The 13,301-nt window shown below is 43.8% G+C and overlaps 1 protein-coding gene across 1 annotated transcript in view; it reads right to left on the reverse strand.

Annotated features, from left to right (window-relative positions):
* The window catches only part of LOC126483615 (uncharacterized), a 733,734-nt gene that overhangs the window by 311,033 nt on the left and 409,400 nt on the right, over window positions 1-13,301 (reverse strand). The window lies entirely within an intron of this gene.

Raw genomic sequence — 13,301 nt, forward strand, 5'->3', positions numbered from 1 at the left:
AAATGTCACTCGTGTGGAACACAATTACGTCTTTATTCTCACCTACATCTACATTTACATGTATACTCTGTAAAACACATTTAAGTGCCCGGAAGAGGGTTCATCGAACCACCTTCACATATCTCTATTATTCCAGTCTCGTACAACGGCCGGCCGGAGTGGCCGTGCGGTTCTAGGTGCTACAGTCTGGAGCCGAGCGACCGCTACGGTCGCAGGTTCGAATCCTGCCTCAGGCATGAATGTGTGTCATGTCCTTAGGTTAGTTAGGTTTAATTAGTTCTAAGTTCTAGGCGACTGATGGCCTCAGAAGTTAAGTCGCATAGTGCTCAGAGCCATTTCGTACAACGCCCGGAAGAAACGTGACCGTTTCTTCCTATGTAGGTCGGACACAACAAAATATTTTTGTATTTGGAGGAGAAAGTTGGTGATCCAGATTTTGTGAGAAGATTCCGCCGGAAAGAAAAATAACTCTGTTTTAATTATATCCACCGCTAATCCTTTATCATTTCAGTGACACTCTCGCCCCTATTTCGCCGTAATACAAAACGTGCTGTCCATCTTTGAACTTTTTCGATGTACTCTGTCATTCCTATCTGGAAAGGATCCCACACCGCGCAGCAGTATTCTAAAAGAGGACGGACAAGCGTAGTGTAGGCACTCTCTTTAGTAGATCAACACCATTGTCTAAGTATCCTGGCAATGAAACGCAGTCTTTGGTTACGCTTCCCCACAACATTTCTACGAGTTTTTTTCCAATTTCAATTGTCCGTAATTGTAATTCCTAGGTATTTAGTTGATTTATGGTCTTCAGATTTCACTGATTTATCGTGTAACCGTAGTTTAACAGATTCCTTTTAGCATTCACGTGGATGACCTCACACTTATCGTTACTTACAAGGGAACCTCCCCATCGCATCCCCCTCAGATTTAGTTATAAGTTGGCACAGTGGATAGGCCTTGTATAACTGAACACAGATCAATCGAGAAAACAGGAGGAAGTTGTGTGGAACTATGAAAAAACAAGCAAAATATACAAACTGAGTAGTCCATGGGCAAAATAGGCAGTATCAAGAAAGAAGGGAGGAGAAGTGGACCGTGGCCTTGTGGTTAGCGTGAGCAGCTGCTGATCGAAAGGTCCTTGGTTCAAGCCTTCCCTCGAGCGAAAGGTTTATTTACTATTTTTGCAAAGTTATGATCTGTCCATTCGTTCATTGACGTCTCTGTTCACTGTAATAAGTTTAGTGTCTGTGTGTTGCGACCGAACCGCAAAACCGTGTGACTAGTAGACGAAAGGACGTGCCTCTCCCATGGGAACCGAAAACATTTGATCGGAAGGTCATAGGTCAACCGATTCCTCCGCAGGAAAACACGTCTGATATATTCTATACGACACTGGTGACGGCATGTGCGTCACATGACAGGAATATGTTGTCGACCCACCTAACTTGCACACTTGGCGAATGGGTAAAAAGATTCTTCTACCTTGCCCGATTTAGGTTTTCTTGTGGATGTGATAATCACTTCCAAAAAAGTGATGAAAACATAAGAGTGTGTCACATAAACTGCAACAAATGAATGCAACAGTTTCACAGTCGCACAGTTTTCTCTGTGCTCTGTCAAAACATATGTTTTTAACGTTTTGAAATTTTTCCGTGTGTAGACCGTCAAATCCAGCCGGCACGGTAGCTCAGCGTGTTCGGTCAGAGGGCTACGTGCCCTCTGTAATAAAAAAACTGAGTCAATCGATCAACAACGAACATAAATGGATGTCTTACGGCGTCCGCCCCGAGCAGACACAACGAACAAAACCGAACAAAATGAGATTTAAAAAAAAAAATCCTGCATATGTCCAAGCAAATCTGAACATGTCCTGGAATTTTGGAGAGCGATGTTGATTATGCGTGAGTGCCTGAACTCTGATAATTGTCTGAAAATAAAAAATTAAAATTTTCACTCGAGGGAAGACTTGAACCAAGGACCTCTCGTTCCATAGCTACTCACGCTAACCACGCGACCACGGTGCTAATGTGCTTACGATCTCCTTGATGTTGCCTATGTTGCCCTTGGACTACTCAGTTTGTATATTTTGCTTATTTTTTCATAGTTCCACACAACTTCTTCCTGTTTTCTCGATTGATCTGTGTTCAGTTTGTCAAGGCCTATCCACTGTGCCAACTTATAACTAAATCTGAGGGGGATGCGATGGGGAGGTTTCCTTGTTAGCGTCAAATGCCAACTTTCGCACTATACAGATATTTTTTCTAAATCGTTTCACAATTATTTTTTTTATCTTCTGATGACTTTACTAGTCGATGAACGACAGCATCATCTGCAAACAACCTAAGACGGCTGCTCAGATTGTCGCCCAGATGGTTTATATAGATAAGGAACAGCGAAGGGCCTATAACACTACCTTGGGGAACGCCAGAAATCACTACTGTCTTACTCGATGACTTTCCGTCAATCAACCCTCTGACAAGAAAAAAAAATGGTTCAAATGGCTCTGAGCACTATGGGACTCAACTGCTGTGGTCATAAGTCCCCTCGAACTTAGAACTACTTAAACCTAACTAACCTAAGGACATCACACACATCCATGCCCGAGGCAGGATTCGAACCTGCGACCGTAACGGTCGTGCGGTTCCAGACAGTAGCACCTTTAACCGCTCGGCCACTCCGACCGGCTCTGACAAGAAACACGAACCCAGTCACATGAAGTAATGCCATCGAAAATGACTCCATGTTTCTTGATATACAGAAGGCTTTTGATTCTGTTTCTGACAAGCGACTTCTAATCAAATTGCATGCCTATGACGTATTGTCTCACAAAGAAATGGTCTAATCCGACATGTCGTAACCTACACAGAAATTTTTCGTACAGGAAGAATACATCAAAAGAAATGCACCGTCAAAATTTTAGTCGCTAAGGCTCACAGCAAGTATTTAAAAAAGATGTTAAAAGTTACTCATTTTAGCTGCACGAAGATCCGCTTATAACAGCTGTTTTATTGCCCTTTTTCCCTAGCGCATGATTGCCGAATAAGCAGACGAAGTCGCAAGTGTACAGATTTTATGTACTTAAACTACACAAGAAATTTCTCAAATCCTTAAGTTTTTAATAACTTGCACTACATATCGACAGGTAAACTGTTGCAGATGTAATAGTTAAGACATGTGACTGGCAAACGAAAGAAAGTTAAGGAGGTGTATGACGTTACATTACAGACGATTCCAACAATTTATTGACATTAAATATTTTATAACAATTCTTGTTCTTGTGATCATTTTTAAATAACTTAGATTTTGCTAACAATGAAACAGTTCCTTGTTTATTCTTCTCTATTAGATGCAAAAACATTTTCCGTTACACCAGGTACACCTGATAAAAGGAAAATTAATGCTTTCAGGCACTTCAGGATAATTACTAGTTTAGACAGAACTGGAATGGGGTAAGAAATGGTCGTGGTGAATGTTGTGCATATTGTGCTGCGTAACAGGCATGCTTAAGCAAATTCGTAAAATGTGGTGATGCAATCAGAGAATGCAGAAATGACTGAAACGTAACAATACTGTTTCGCTGATAAACTTGAACTGACAAAGAGCTAACGGAAATTACATTGCCCGACAATTTTCTGAAAAATACAATAAACTATTGAAATTTTTTTATTCAAGGCTGAGTTCCTATTAGTTCCAGGTGAAATGCGAGTTATATTAACAAGTCTTCTCGTCCTCCTAAAGCCAGAGATGGCGTTATGTCCAGACCTCGAGTGCAACAAAAGCTATGAATTTTTTTCCCGATGTAACTGAGGAAATAATTCTGCCCCATTTTTCAACGTTTTGCGATGTCGATTACAACATTTTTGTACGTAAACAGACAGTTTTTTAAATTTTTTATCCTATTTTGCCTTGATGTTCCTGAAGATGGACATAAACCTGAGGAAACTGTGATCCATTGATACTTATCAGTAGCACTGTCGTATTCGGTTGGCGCGAAACCTAACTGTCCGGCTTTATACGCATCACTTACGAGGACAACAAGATGGTTCGTCTTCACGTCACCTACGAATTCCTCTGTAGTATTACCTATTAATGACGTCCCCCCTGCACATTTAAGTGAGACAAACTTTTGCGACTTTCCTTTTCGTAAAATTTCTTGAATCCTTGTAGAAGAAGCCTGTCGAAGAAGCCTGGTAATCAGAAGTATTTATCTCACTTGCAATTCAGAGCGCCCGATCTATGTCTCCCTTGGTAACGGTGCACTGACTCTCGCGAGGAGTTCTAAGTCTTTCGAATAGTTTTCTTTAACACTTTTGAAAGTTCCATTTTAATTTCGTGCTTCGTGTAAATCTTTTTTTTCCATCCATACAATTGGTGATAAGCTTATGCGATATGAAATTGGCTTTGCTTACTGCTTATGTATAAGAGTTTTGTCCTCCTTTGTCTAACCAAACGTTTATAACCCTTTCTTTCTCATTGAAAGCTATCGCCGTACATGTTTTCTTTTGATTTAGAAAGTAATCTATTTTTGTTCTGAAATTCAGTTAGCACAATAGCCATCGTTCGAACCACAGTTCACGGAATCGACCGAACTATTTCCTGTTTTCTCTAATGTTTCCACAGTTTCTAACGAAGTGTCAACATGATTCGAACGAGTGTAGAAGAAATTAAGTAATAAGTATCACATACGTAGGAGAAGTGGGTGCTCTCGTTTGCATATCACATTATTCATATTTCTTTTTTGCAGGGTTGAAAACATTAAATGGATTCCACATTGCTGTGAAATTCTGGAAAATGCACAAAGACAGATCCCATTAGAAAGCATTACGAAGAAATCACGAAGAAAATTAGTTCAGTTTTATCTCCATTTTAACACTTAGCCAGACTGCAAAACGAACTGCTAATTATTATGGATATTAAATGAGTTGCATATTCGAGCGAAAATTAACTGTGAACAACTGTGTTAGAGGAACTATCAACGGACACTGAAACTCGCTTTACAAATTACGATTGTGTTGTGCCGTGTTATCTGTTTATCGATGTGCCGTTAATCAAGGACGTGTGCCCGCGGTGTTGTGGATACGCTGTCTGTTCCAGCTACGGCCGGTGTATACCGTACACTTCTCCAGCTGCCTGACGAGCTACGAATAAGGCAAAATTCAACATTAAAAAATATTTGCAGTATGTTCTAGCAACTAAAATTTTGACATTGTGCTTCTTTCGGTGTATTCTTCCTGTTAAAAAAAAGTCAGGTCACGTTTCGAGATCACAGTTGGTAGTAAATGACGAAAAACCATCGAGTAAAATAGAAGTAATATGTGGCGTTCCCCAAGGTAATCCAAGGAAATGTTGCAGGACCTCTGCTGTCCCTAATCTGTATATGGAGACAACATAGTAATAAGCATCTCTGGCGTAGAGAAACAACTGAAAGGTTTGAAACCAAATAAACTTTCTTGAGACTGGGAAGCTTATGTACACGAATCAGCTTCGTTCGTAGAACCGTCGCTCGTGCGACCCTAATATTGCCCTTTCCTAACATGATATACTGTGAATTATGGATGAAAGGCAACAGGCATATTCCATATTTCTAGATTTCCGGAAAGCATTTCACACAGTGAACCACTGCAGGTTGTTAACGAAGGTAAGAGCATATGGAATAAATTCACAGATATATGAGTGGTTCGAAGACTTCTTAAGTAATAGAACCCAGCATGTTATCCTCGACGGCGAGTGTTCGTCAGAGACAAGGGTATCGTCAGTAGTGCCCTCGGAAAGTGTAATAGGACCGCTGTTGTTTTCTATACAGGCCTACATAAGTGATTTGGCGGACAGGATTGGCAGCAATCTGCAGTTGTTTGCTGATGATGCCGTGGTGTACGGTAAGGTGTCGATGTTGGGTGACTGTGGGAAGATACAAGACGACTTAGACAAAATTTCCAATTGGTGTGATGAATGGCAGCTAGCCCTAAATACACTCCTGGAAATGGAAAAAAGAACACATTGACACCGGTGTGTCAGACCCACCATACTTGTTCCGGACACTGCGAGAGGGCTGTACAAGCAATGATCATACGCACGGCACAGCGGACACACCAGGAACCGCGGTGTTGGCCGTCGAATGGCGCTAGCTGCGCAGCATTTGTGCACCGCCGCCGTCAGTGTCAGCCAGTTTGCCGTGGCATACGGAGCTCCATCGCAGTCTTTAACACTGGTAGCATGCCGCGACAGCGTGGACGTGAACCGTATGTGCAGTTGACGGACTTTGAGCGAGGGCGTATAGTGGGCATGCGGGAGGCCGGGTGGACGTACCGCCGAATTGCTCAACACGTGGGGCATGAGGTCTCCACAGTACATCGATGTTGTCGCCAGTGGTCGGCGGAAGGTGCACGTGCCCGTCGACCTGGGACCGGACCGCAGCGACGAACGGATGCACGCCAAGACCGTAGGATCATACGCAGTGCCGTAGAGGACCGCACCGCCACTTCCCAGCAAATTAGGGACACTGTTGCTCCTGGGGTATCGGCGAGGACCATTCGCAACCGTCTCCATGAAGCTGGGCTACGGTCCCGCACACCGTTAGGCCGTCTTCCGCTCACGGCCCAACATCGTGCAGCCCGCCTCCAGTGGTGTCGCGACAGGCGTGAGTGGAGGGACGAATGGAGACGTGTCGTCTTCAGCGATGAGAGTCGCTTCTGCCTTGGTGCCAATGATGGTCGTATGCGTGTTTGGCGCCGTGCAGGTGAGCGCCACAATCAGGACTGCATACGACCGAGGCACACAGGGCCAACACCCGGCATCATGGTGTGGGAAGCGATCTCCTACACTGGCTGTACACCACTGGTGATCGTCGAGGGGACACTGAATAGTGCACGGTACATCCAAACCGTCATCGAACCCATCGTTCTACCATTCCTAGACCGGCAAGGGAACTTGCTGTTCCAACAGGACAATGCACGTCCGCATGTATCCCGTACTACCCAACGTGCTCTAGAAGGTGTACGTCAACTACCCTGGCCAGCAAGATCTCCGGATCTGTCCCCCAATGAGCATGTTTGGGACTGGATGAAGCGTCGTCTGACGCGGTCTGCACGTCCAGCACGAACGCTGGTCCAACTGAGGCGCCAGGTGGAAATGGCATGGCAAGCCGTTCCACAGGACTACATCCAGCATCTCTACGATCGTCTCCATGGGAGAATAGCAGCCTGCATTGCTGCGAAAGGTGGATATACACTGTACTAGTGCCGACATTGTGCATGCTCTGTTGCCTGTGTCTATGTGCCTGTGGTTCTGTCAGTGTGATCATGTGATGTATCTGACCCCAGGAATGTGTCAATAAAGTTTCACCTTCCTGGGACAATGAATTCACGGTGTTCTTATTTCAATTTCCAGGAGTGTATGAGAGAATGTAAGTTAATGCGAATGAGTTGGAAGAACGAACTTGCAACGTTTTGATACAGTATTACTAAAATGGTTCAAATGGCTCTGAGCACTATGGGACTCAACTGCTGAGGTCATTAGTCCCCTAGAACTTAGAACTAGTTAAACTTAACTAACCTAAGGACATCACAAACATCCATGCCCGAGGCAGGATTCGAACCTGCGACCGTAGCGGTCTTGCGGTTCCAGACTGCAGCGCCTTTAACCGCACGGCCACTTCGGCCGGCATACAGTATTACTGGTGTCCTGCTTGAAACAGTCAAGTCGTTTAAATATCTGGGCGTGACGCTGCAAAGCGATATGAGATAGAACGAGTATGTGAGAACTGTGGTGGGGAAGGCGAATAATCGACTTCGCTTGATTGGGAGGATTTTAGGAAAAAATGGTTCACCTATAAAGGAGACCGCACATAGGATGTTGGCGGGACCTATTCTTGAGCACTGTTCGGCGTGTTTGAGATCGGTGCTAGGTCGGATTGAAGGAAGACATCGAAGCAATTCAGAGGCGGGCTGCTAGATTTGTTATCAGTAGGTTTGAACAACACGTAAGTGTTACTGAGATGCTTCGGGGTCTCAAACAGGAATCCCTGGAGGAAAGCCGACGTTGTTTCCTAGAAACGCGAAAAAATTTAGAGAACCGGTATTTGATGCCGACTGCCGAACGGTTCTACTGCCACCAACATGCATTACGCGTAAAGATCATGAAGATACAAGAAATTAGGACTCATACGGAGGCATATAGGCAGTTGTTTTTCCCTTGCTCTATTTACCAGTGGAACAGGATAGGCCGGCCGGAGTGGCTGTGCGGCTCTAGGCGCTACAGTCTGGAGCCGAGCGACCGCTACGGTCGCAGGTTCGAATCCTGCCTCGGGCATGGATGTGTGTGATGATCTTAGGTTAGTAAGGTTTAATTAGTTCTAAGTTCTAGGCGGCTGATGACCACAGATGTTAAGTCGCATAGTGCTCAGAGCCATTTTGAACAGGATAGGAAATGTCTGATAGTAGTACAGGGTACCCTCCGCCAGGAATCGTACGGTGGCTTGCGGAGTATCTGTATACAAGCAGATGTAGATGTAGCAAGTGACTATGACCGCACGAATGGATGTTACAGACTTTGAAAGCGGAATGGTAGTTCGGGCTAGAAGCATGGAACATTCCATTTCGGAAATAGTTAGGGAATTAACTATTCCGAGATCCACAACGTCAAGAGTTCTCCGAGAATAACCAAATGTCAGGCATTACCTGTCATCACAGACAAAGTTAACAGACAAACCACAGAGCGTGAACTAATCGCAGAAATCGATGTGGGACGTACGACGAACTTATACACGAGGACTGTGCGGCGAAATTTTGAGTTAATGGGCGATGGCAGTAGACGAATGACGCTAGAGCACTTGAGAACAGCACGACATCGTATGGAGATCCTGAGCTCGTGACCATGTTAACTACAGCGTGAATGACTGGAAAACCGTCGCCTAATCAGGTGAATCCCGATTTCAGTTGGTAATAGATTATGGTAGGTTTCGAGCGTCGTGCAGACCGACGAATCCATGGACACAGGTTAACAAGGCACTGTGTAAACTGGTGGTAGGTCCCTAATAGTGTAGGCTGTGTTTACACTGAGTGGACTGGTTATGGTTCAAATGGCTCTGAGCACTATGGGACTTAACATCTGTGGTCATCAGTCTCCTAGAACTTAGAACTACTCAAACCTAACTAACCTGAGGACATCACACACGTCCACGCTCGAGACAGGATTCGAACCTGCGACCGTAGCGGTCGCGCGGTTCCAGACTGAAGCCCCTAGAACCGCTCGGCCACTCCGGGTTATGTTCGGCCACTTGGAGACCATTCCATGAAATTAAAGTTCCCGAACAACGATGAGATTTTTATGGGCGACAATGCGTCATGTCACTGGGACATAAGTGTTTGCGAGTGGTTTGAAGAATATTCTGATAAATTCGAGCGAATGATATGGCCACCCAGATCACCCAACATGAATCCCATCGCAAATTTATGGGACGTAAGCAAGAGGTCAATTCATGCACAAAATCCTGCACCGGCAACACTTTCCCAATTATGTAGAACCAGCACTGCTCATTATTTCTGCAGGGGATTTCAGACGACTTGTTGAGTCCACGCTATGTCGAGCTGCTGTACAGTGCTGGGCAGGAGGAGATCGGACGCGATATTAGGTGGTATCCTACGACTTCTGAAATTTCCGAGTATAATTATGTGACTATCCCTCGTACCCTTTTCTGCCCGCAAATAAGTCGACCCAAGAACAAGTAAAAAGTCCTTATCGTTTGGTAGGCTTCTCCCCTCAATCTGTCGCGGACACTTGAGTACTAGAGTCCCGAATATGTTATTCACGCAATTCCGTTGTGTGAATGCTAGTCCGGAACGTACTTTTCACGTTGATTTGTACTGTCTTTTTTGGCTGTGTGCCGTCAGTCTCTCTTCTTGCCTTGGCTTCCCTGCGACCCTTTTAGCGCGGTAGGGGGCCCTGTCTTCCTTCCGTCAGTGGCGTGGAGATTAATTGCTCCCAGTAACAGCCTGCCCAGTGTGACTGATTAAACTTTTATTCAAATCGACCACCAGCCTGGCGCTGCTCGTCTCCGCAGAGACAGCCGTGCCGGCCCCTCCGTTGTTTCGGTGTTTACTGCAGCGTGTGTCGCATTTCCATATCTGCCCAGGTCGGCGATCAATTGTGGGAAGGCTGAATGGAACATGGGACGAGAAAGACAAATTGGATGTGCAGCTTAGTTATTTGGCAAGTAGCGTTACGCTGGAAGCTTAACTACCGTGTTATTGGGAACAACGTAATCACACACATATAATCGACCTAACCTAAAATGCTGGTATGCGATAACAGCCATTCTGCAAAGAAAGAAGAAACTGGAAAGCACATCTAGAAATAATGCCAAAAACTGCAGATGTGAAATGAAGCCTGTCGACACCAACCACTGCTAGCAAGAGGGGAAGGTGCTGACTATGCAAAGAAACACCAATGCCACACAAGATGCTTTGTAAATAAAAGCGAAACGCGTCTAGTGTAATTCTTTTTTATTAAATTGCAGTCAGCTCAAGACAGATAACCCGTAATAACATCTAGAAAGTTTAAATAAATACCGGAAATTTACAGATGCAATTTGCTGAACGAAGAGAGTTTAAGGCAATGGACTCGTATCCGAAAAGTAACTATTACATCAGAGTACAACACATCTAATTAACGTCATCTGTGTTTTAATTTTTCATTTTCTGGTAAATGATGATAGAGACATTCAAATGGTACAAATGGCTCTGAGCACTATGGGACTTAACTTCTGAGTTCATCAGTCTCCTAGAACTTAGAACTACTTAACCCTAACTAACCTAAGGACATCACAAACACCCATGCCCGAGGCATCAATCGAATCTGCGACCGTAGCGGTCGCGCGGTTCCAGGTCAAAGCACTTAGAACCACTCGGCTACTCCGGCCGGCCGCTCTTTATTATGACACGTAAACCTGTAATGAATTCGACATTCTTTGAAATTTTTGTTGAAAACCTTCAGCTGTCTTTCATTTTGCACAGGGATACTTGGTTCGGTCATAGGCCAGTTTCAAACTTAGCAGGCACAAGTGGCAGGAATTTAACATTTATGCCTGCTAAGCCTAAGCTTGAAAATGGCCTAGGAGCGAAACTAGTAGTTTGGTGCAAAACAAAAGACTCCTGAAAGATTTCACCATGAAACGATTATTTATGAGCTGATTTTTCCCGATCTATATGCGTACATGAATTCGAAATTTTGGCAAGATTAGTCCACACTAATAGCGTCAGATGCAGGTAGAGGTATACTACAAACCAATTCCGAGCAAGTTGTGAAACTTGCCTGCGCATGGCGTAGAGTGTATATTGATGTAATGTGAAATGCTAAACTATTATCCTGTCACACTGGCGCATCGAAATTCGTATTGTTTATTTATCTTCCCAGACGCAAACATAAAATCGTAGTCCGTCACTTAAACCTATAATATCTTTAAAAAAGTTTCTGATTGTAAAACGTATTTCGCAACACATACACATATTAATGACGTCTGTCGTTTTCAGTACTTCTTATTTTTTTAAAAAAATGGTATTTTAGTAACAGGTTTAAAAAGAGTCTCTACAAAGATTGCAGAAATTTACCAACAGTACGTAAGGGAGTCAAGTACATACACAGATATATCTGCAAGAGGAACATCAAATGTCTTGTGAGTGACATACAGGAGCTTCAGAATGAAATAATCAGCTATTTGTTCGTCAGTGGTTTCTATTCTATTAACGAATACCATTACGAGCATCCTTAAAGCTAATAATTTGACTATAAATCGTACTGGCGTTGCAAAATAATAATGTAGTATGTTTCAAAACAATTTATCTGATCTCTTAAGACTACATCTTTAACATAAATTGAGACAGAAACTGGAGGTACGTTTTAAGTCTCACACAGGACTACAAAGTCTACATTTTCAAAGGAACTATCAGTTTTCTTTGGGGTTAGGGGGGGAGGGGCGAGGGGAGAAGTGAATCAGTGAATCTTACTGATGTGCCTTTACATTATTTTTCAGTCCTATTTCTGAAACGTGCTTTAATTTCCATCATTCATTCTTTGATGTATAGATTAATCAGTAGGGGAGAGAGGCAGGATCCGTCTTCAATCCGAGAACTTAATTCCTGGTCTTACATTATTACTGTTGTCTCCTGGTTTTTGTGCATTCAGTTTATTACTTGTCTTTCCCTTGAAAGTACCTTAAATGTTTTAGGTGCACAGTTTCGACGGAGGCGTAGTGTGCGTGCGTGTGTATTTGTTTTTCTTAAGTCTGGCTTCCAAAATGAATCGCAAAGTCAGAATTGCCTCTCTGGTGTCTTTACCTTTCATTCAGCGAACGGCGTAGCCAGGAATTTGTCAGTTTGTCAAAAGGGTCGGGAGAGAGGGGTCGCATTTGTTAAAAAGGGCGTTAAAAAGACTTATGTTTTTCACTTATTCTATAATTTCCGTAAAGAGCAATTAACCGTTTTCTCGACAATAATCTTGTAGTTTTCAGCAAACGGAGACATAATCTCGTTAACTGCGTGTGCTTTATTTTGGAAAACGACTAAGAAGCAGTAATTCTCCAATCTTCGTTCACCCTCAAAGGTCATTTCACACTGTTCTTCTTTTAGTCCGGGTTCGAGTTCAGGAAGTGATCAGGAATGGACGAGACCTAATTTTTTGGGATACCGTGAATATTACTGACACATCTCTGAAATTTTCTGTCAGATCAAAACTATATACCGGACCGAGACTCGAACTCAGGTTCTTCGCCTTTCACGGGCAAGTGTTCTACCGCCTTTTTTTTTAACCTCGTTTTGTCCTATATTGTTCGTCGACTTTGCTCGTGACGGGCGTCCGATGACACTCGTTCAGGTTGTTCGTTGATCCGTTCACTCAGTTTTTTTATTACAGAAGGTAGCTAAACCCTCTGACCGAACACGCTGGGCAACCGTGCCGGCATCCGACTAAGCTACGCAAGCACGACTCACAATCTGTCATCACAGCTTCAATTCTGCAAATACCTCGTCTCCTACTTTAAACACTCATAGAAGAGCTTCTGTGAACTGTCCGTGGATCTAAACCACGATCTGCTAAAATTATAACAAATAACACGGTATAATTGCACCCGTGGTCTAGGAGGAGAGTCTTTGATTCATAGCTCCGGCACAGTAGCTCAGCGTTTTCGGTCAAAGAGCTGGCTGCTCTCTGTAATAACAGATTGGTAGAGCACTTGCCCGTGGAAGGCAAAGGTCCTGAGTTCGAGTCTCCGTCCGGAACAGTCTTAATCTGCCAGGAAGTTTCATATCAGC

This window comes from Schistocerca serialis, chromosome 6 (genome assembly GCF_023864345.2).
Source record: "Schistocerca serialis cubense isolate TAMUIC-IGC-003099 chromosome 6, iqSchSeri2.2, whole genome shotgun sequence".
NCBI classification, from domain to species: domain Eukaryota; kingdom Metazoa; phylum Arthropoda; class Insecta; order Orthoptera; family Acrididae; genus Schistocerca; species Schistocerca serialis.